The sequence below is a fragment of the Sinocyclocheilus rhinocerous genome, unplaced genomic scaffold, assembly GCF_001515625.1.
Source record: "Sinocyclocheilus rhinocerous isolate Xijiao unplaced genomic scaffold, SAMN03320098_v1.1 scaffold1588, whole genome shotgun sequence".
Lineage (NCBI taxonomy): Eukaryota > Metazoa > Chordata > Actinopteri > Cypriniformes > Cyprinidae > Sinocyclocheilus > Sinocyclocheilus rhinocerous.
Genome location: NW_015648510.1, coordinates 704,553 through 711,668, shown reverse-complemented (window position 1 = coordinate 711,668; position 7,116 = coordinate 704,553). Strand labels below are relative to the sequence as shown.

Below are 7,116 nucleotides of genomic sequence, written 5' to 3'. Positions count from 1 at the left end.
TTTAATAGTTAACTTTTAACTATTTTTGAATTTGTCAGGTCATCAGTCATCAAAGCTTGGTAAATATTGCTCACAGATGAAGAGATTTACTTTAAACTTCACCAAGCTGATTGCTCACTAAAAACTCCCACAGATCATGTTTTCAGGCCATTTCAAGTCTTATTTTGATGTAACAATGTGGTTATATCTAAGTGTGTGAGTTGTTTACTACCTTTTTAAAATTATTCTTCCCATTAACGGCGATATATATTGTTCATTCAGACTTATTCGTGAATGCAGAATACGCACAAACACAAAAGGTGGGATTTATCGCATTAACCAATCACAGCCGAACATAACAAGTCATATCCGATCATATCACGATGGAGGCATTGCCTCCTCTCACATGACTTTCCCCCATTCATTCTCAGTTACCCCCCACTAAACTCACCACAAGCTACACTCCAATATGAATGATATTCAAAAAACCCAACTAAACAATTTCACTTGCAACAATTACATTTACAAAAAACACATACTCTGTGCTCAAAATGTGCCTAAAATGCAAAATTAATAAAAAAATATCAAGGATATTAAGGACAGTAAGAGTCATTTCCAAAAGCACAAACATAAAATAACATTTAAAAAGTTGAACAAGTTGTACAGTACTTGCTGTTTTCAGTATAATCAGTTTGTGAAACTACAAAAAAAATATTAAATACAAGTAGGGAATGTTTAAAATATTTTAAAAGAGATTATTTGTCCTATGTTCAAAATTACAAGAATGAGATTGTCAATATTTGGGCCACTAAAATAGGAAATGTCCCCAGTTTCCATATCAGAAATCTGGTCACAATCAGTCTGTCTGTCCATCGGTTAATCCATCCATCAGTTCATCTGTTTGTTCATCTATCCATCTAAACTTGTAAATTTTTGCAGTTTTAATTTGATTTCATAGTGTTTTCTGTGAGAGGTGATTGACAGCAGGAGTGTTATGAGTCACACAGATCTCTCTACCCTCTGAGTAAACGGCCGTCTTCACTAAACGCTGAGGTCATGACAATCTATCTGCCAGTGATTTCACACACTCTCAAGTCGACTCCAGCTCGAGGAAAGGAACTCACTGCTGTGGTTCAAGTCACATTTCAGCTTACAGGCTAAAATGATTATTTATTTTCTTCAAAATACATGAATTTACCAAAACCCAAAGCAATCATTAGATGTTTATATGAGGCACTACATACTTTGCAAAATTGGCAATAATTATGTAATGTATCCTTACAATATCCAATGTTTGTCCTACCTACTGGTTCAAAAAAAAAAAATTCTGTGAGAGGTGATTGACAGCAGGAGTGTTATGAGTCACACAGATCTCTCTACCCTCTGAGTAAACGGCCGTCTTCACTAAACGCTGAGGTCATGACAATCTATCTGCCAGTGATTTCACACACTCTCAAGTCGACTCCAGCTCGAGGAAAGGAACTCACTGCTGTGGTTCAAGTCACATTTCAGCTTACAGGCTAAAATGATTATTTATTTTCTTCAAAATACATGAATTTACCAAAACCCAAAGCAATCATTAGATGTTTATATGAGGCACTACATACTTTGCAAAATTGGCAATAATTATGTAATGTATCCTTACAATATCCAATGTTTGTCCTACCTACTGGTTCAAAAAAAAAAAAAACATTATTATTATTATCCAATTAGCCTGAGAACCATTTTGAAATCATTAATCATCCTCTCTTATGATTAAAAAAAAAAGAAAAAAAGATCAAAGATATATTTGTTTCTCTGATCCTTCTTTGTGAAACGCCAAAGCTGACCTAATTAACTTCATTTGAAAATGACTGATAAACAACAGGTAAGGCATTAAAATACCTCCCATCTGCTAATAAAAACAGCCGTTCCTGTTCCAGGAAGTGTTCAAAATAAAAGTCTCAACCATTTAAATGCAATCACACAGTACATAAGGCAGCCTAAACAAGCACGGTGAATGCATTATCCCACAGTAACAATCCCTCTGACCGATGCACAGTAGGAATATCAGATGCATTTGACAAATTCTGCTTAAATATTTGGACAGTACATTCACACAGTCCCCTGGTCTCACCTCAAATATCATTCCCCAAGTGTTTCCTCAGCTCAGAATGTTTGGAATAGGAATCCTTTCATTGAAATGCACGGTGTTGCCTATAGCATAGCCATCTTCATATAACTGCAGCTGAGTGTTTTATTGACTATTTGAAAATGGCTGGCAAATAACCCGCTGTGCGGGCCGAGACAACCCACATGGCCATGGCCGTTAAAAGAAATGATTTGTTGAGTATGAACCACACTTAAACCTCACTCATGTCATACAAGAGTGCAAATGAGCAGTCGTTTGGATGTGACAGGGAATGCCATGCGCTGGGACGTAAAAATGGTTTTATAGGTGTAAAATCATCCCAATCAGACGTTTTTAAATCGCTCACTGGCATGACTACATTATGAATGTTTGTGTGGTTACAGAAGCACAAATGGGTCATTCTTAGAGTGCTATTTTTTAACAGAAAATTTCAAATTAGTGGTCAGCAAATGTGGAATGTCAGTGGTTGATTCTTAAACTGTTATCGTGATTCTAAATATGTGGTTGCAAAGTACTGCACCAATAGTTATTTATCATTACTTACATAAGTGCTACATGTATGTCAACCCTTTTACAGCAAGTTTGAAAATAACTGAATAAATGAATATCAATAGATTTTGGTGTGCCTTAATAAATCACTGTATAAATAAAATGAAAAATGAATGTGTTTCTTGAGATATCCGGAAACATCTTGTGCTCTGCTCTTCAGGCGAATTTGGTGGAGCAGCCCAGCCTGGATAGTTTGCCGTTGGTCTAAAACTTTCTTTATTTGTAGATTAATTTACGTACAGTGAAAAGATGAATTGTAAATATCTTGGAAATGGCTTTCAATCCCTTTCCAGACTCATAAGCTTCAACAATTTTCCTTGTGAGGGCCTCAGGCAGCTCTTTTGATCTTGGCATAATGGTGCCATTTACAATACTTTAATGCTTATGACTAAACCAGACTAGTGTATTGAGGTTTTCATTAGATGTGGCCTTGCTCTTTAATGATGTTTTTGTAATTTTCATTTGATTTGACTATGTTCTACAGTTATTTTTAACCATTTGTATAAATACTGCTAACCCTGTTATGTTTAAAATTCTTTGGTCAGTGTGCAAAGTGTCTAATAATGTCTATACATGTCCTTTTTAGCAATCATATATCATTGCACTACCCCACATAATTTATAGTCAGTGCTGTTGTGCCAAAAAGTTTTGGCAAACTATTTTCAAACTATTTTGAACTAGTTTGGCTGAGGTTAATGGACACATCCCCAAAATTCTAAAAGCCTATTAAACAAACAAAACTCTGAACCATGTGGTCAAAAATATAATGTCACTAAAAATATAATGCAATTCTAGAAAGAACAAATCACTAATTATTGTTGCATTTTAAGAGATCCGCACTATACATCTATCAAATAATGCAAATAAGTTTGGTATCCTGAGTAAATTATGTTAATATTAAGTCAAAACACTATTTCATCAGTGATACTAATATGATATATAAATGTAATTGTTTTCTACGTAGATTGTATATTCATACATGTAAATTTTCAAATTTTAAACCTTTTTTTTTTTTGGAGTCTTAAAAGAGTGGTTACCAAAAAAGCACTTGCATGGCCAAAACATTTTTTCACTTTAATAGATTTAAATTTTTTATTTGAGTAATGCCGTCTTCCTTCCTTCCTTCCTTCCTTCCTTAATTTATTTTTCTTACTTTATTGTTTATTTTACTTTAGTTCTTTCCTGTTTTCTGTTTTGAGCTTTGGTGTTTGATATTGTTAAATGTTCACTCTACTGTTGTTATTTCTTATATAGCCATTATATTTAATGATGACTGATTATGATTGATGACTATGAACTTTTGTTGTTTGTTGTATCAAAAAAAAATAAAGAACACAAGCAGAGCAAACATGCCAGCATCAGATGAACTGATTATGACACTATAACACTATTTTATTATAAAATAAATATAAAAATTGTGTGTAGAAAAGAGTCTGGCGATTTTAAATGTCTTGCTAGAGCAGGTGTAAGACCTTACAGCGTTAGACGTCAATGCCTTGATTTAGTTGATGCACAACTAGTGAACAATTTCATAAAACACAAAGAGAGCTTTGTCATCTGGAGAATAATGAGACAGGTGTTCGCCCAGAGCAATTGACACTCTATCAAAAGTAAAGAGGCATTTTATCTATGTCACCACAGATCTTGAGGGAGTTTGCAGCATAAAGGTGGCCTGCTGTATATGTAATTTTATTCATTGATCAGTCAATGTCAGTGAAATCGTCGAACTTATTTCGCTATGAATGTCTTCCATTTGTGTTTCTATTGTGAGTTATATAATTATATAATTTATATTTCTATATTGTGAGAAATATAAAGTGGCCCCAAACAATACTTGGACATTATATTAGATTTTGTGTTTCTATTGTGAGTTATATAATTATATAATTTATATTTCTGTATTGTGAGAAATATAAAGTGGCCCCAAACAATACTTGGACATTATATTAGATAAAAAAAAATGCATAATTTGTTTTAAAGAATGATATAGCACAAGCACACATTTTAATAAAATGTTTTACTAAAATAGTTTTCAAATAATAAAACTATAGATAAAGTATTTAATATAAATGTATTGTGGCATGCATGGCTCATATGAACAAAAAACAAAACGTTGTGTGCCTGAGTAATGGTGATGGTAAATGTTTTTAAACCTCATACTTCTGGGAATCACACACCAGTGAAGCAGCTGCCTTTCAGATGAAAGAGAATGCTAATGGCTGTCCAGGTATTATAAACCCCCTGAATTTGAAAGGAACTGAACTCCACCAAAAATCACCTTTACACCAGTTGCCTTAAAGTCATTGCAAACACAGCTTAGAAACAAGAAATGAATTCTGAGCTCTAGCAGGTATATTGGTTTGCAGATTTTTCACTTGAGATGCGGACTTTTCCTCAACTTCTTGCTGTTTGGGAGATTTGTCTCAGACAGCTTTTTTAAAGAGTCCGCTTCACCCCTGACATATATAGCTGGATGCTTAATTATTTACGAGACCTTTGAAATAAGTGTGGTGCTTGGATAAGCATGCGTAAAGGTGAGGGTAATTTGCATTCGCGAAGCACTGTCCATGAGATTACACGAATTGATTGATGCTCTTTTCAGTCGCCCCAGAAACCACCTTGAGGATCAGTTATGAGCTGTATATCTTCCCAGTAGCAGCCCATAAAGCATATTCTCTTTTGAACTACATCTTTTAAATGCGGATGTGAGGTGTTATCCTAGACCAGCTGTCTGGATCGGTAATGAGAGAGTGTCATGTTAATGGAAAATATGAAGGCGACCAATATCAAGTCGGCTTGAACTTTCTTAATTATAGTGGCTCTTATTGTATTTTCATCGTTCAGATAAGGCTGGTGTCATGGCTAGGTGCCCTATCCAACCCATAGATACAGAGAATTGTTTTTGTATAACTGTAATAAAGGTTTAAGTTAATGTTGGATGTATGCTAACAAACCTCATACCGAAAATAGCATTGGATCCATGTCAATAATAAATTCTGATAACAGTTTTTTTTCTTTCTTCTGAAAGTAAAATAATGACTGAGTAAATGAATGGATGAATTAATGGAAAAAAAAAAGATAAGAAATACTTCTCCCTCATTCAGTCCAAACCCATATTTTTTATTTTTTATTCCATCAGCTCTTAAAGAATGGCCACACAAATTATGTTATTACAAAACTGATTAGCTGCTGGCACCAGAACTATGCACAGTCCCAAACACTTCACTAACAGTCAAGGTGTGAAGAATCATACTGGTTATCATTGTACAGTAACTACACAATTTTGTTGCTATTTCATGCATTATGCTGTATTTATTCATTTGTGTATGTGTGTATGTATGCATTTATTCAGAGGTGGACATTAATGTAGTACATTTAGCTACTTGAGTATTGTACTTAAGTACACATTTTGAGTATCTGTACTTTACTTGAGTCTTATTTTTCTGGAAACATATGACTTTAACTTCACTATATTTGAAAGACAAATATCGTACTTTTCACGCCACTACATTTCTATCAAGGTCTTTGAAGTAGAGAATGGTTACTATGTAGCAGCTTTGAAAGTCAGTGGGTGATTTTTTTCTTCTCCAAAATGTGATTTTTTTTGACAGCCTATCAGTAATCACTCTTCTAGGGTTACGTGAAGTGACTTCCCAGCATTTTTTGAAGACTGACCAGTTGCAAATGTGATATTTATTTACAGCAATTTTAAAATATTAATATCTTGGTATATATTAGACACAATATTGTATTGATTTTGCAAAAATTGTGTAAACGACAATATTACCTATAAAGCCACAGAGCAACTGTTGTGTGTCTCCTAATAAAACACAATAGGTGTTTGACTTAAAGCAGCACTGCACAGACCGTTCTGTGTATGACATCAAAGTATATCAAAGTGAGAGCGATGATGTCAAATAAATCTTGCTGTTTTGCTTTTTTGTTAAAGCAGTGTTGCTGTTGTAAGCTACAGCTGTAGTTGTGTTGCTTGGTTTTAAAGAAGGTTTTTTGTTCAGTCTGTATTTACAGCAATTTCAGCAAGTCCTCGTTTCAAATGTAAATGAATGGCTACACATAGATGTGTGCACACACTGCCAGAGCGGTGTGAGATCACTACCATGCTGCTTTTATGGGGGTGGGAAGGGGTGTTAAATAAAATTGTTCTCTTTCAACTTACTTGATTAATTCCTATAAGTTTTTAACAGTCTAAAAGATCTTTACTCCGAAGATACTACAAGCTAGTCAGCGTATTCAGTAGGCGCAATGTACTGTAAGTTGCTTCAGAGGCATAAGGTATTGCAAGTTTTGCATACAACAATAATATTGTTGTTGGCATAAAAAAGGAAATTTACTTTTGGTACTTAAGTAATTTTAAAAGCAAGTACTTTTGTACTTTTATTTAAGTAAAAATCTGTCTTTACAACTTTCACTTGTAATGGAGTAATATTTGATCAGCA

General features: G+C 34.1%; 1 protein-coding gene across 1 annotated transcript in view; it reads left to right on the top strand.

The window, feature by feature from the left end:
- The window catches only part of LOC107709766 (dipeptidyl aminopeptidase-like protein 6), a 355,032-nt gene that overhangs the window by 17,615 nt on the left and 330,301 nt on the right, over positions 1-7,116 (top strand). The gene's annotated exons all lie outside the window — the stretch shown is intronic.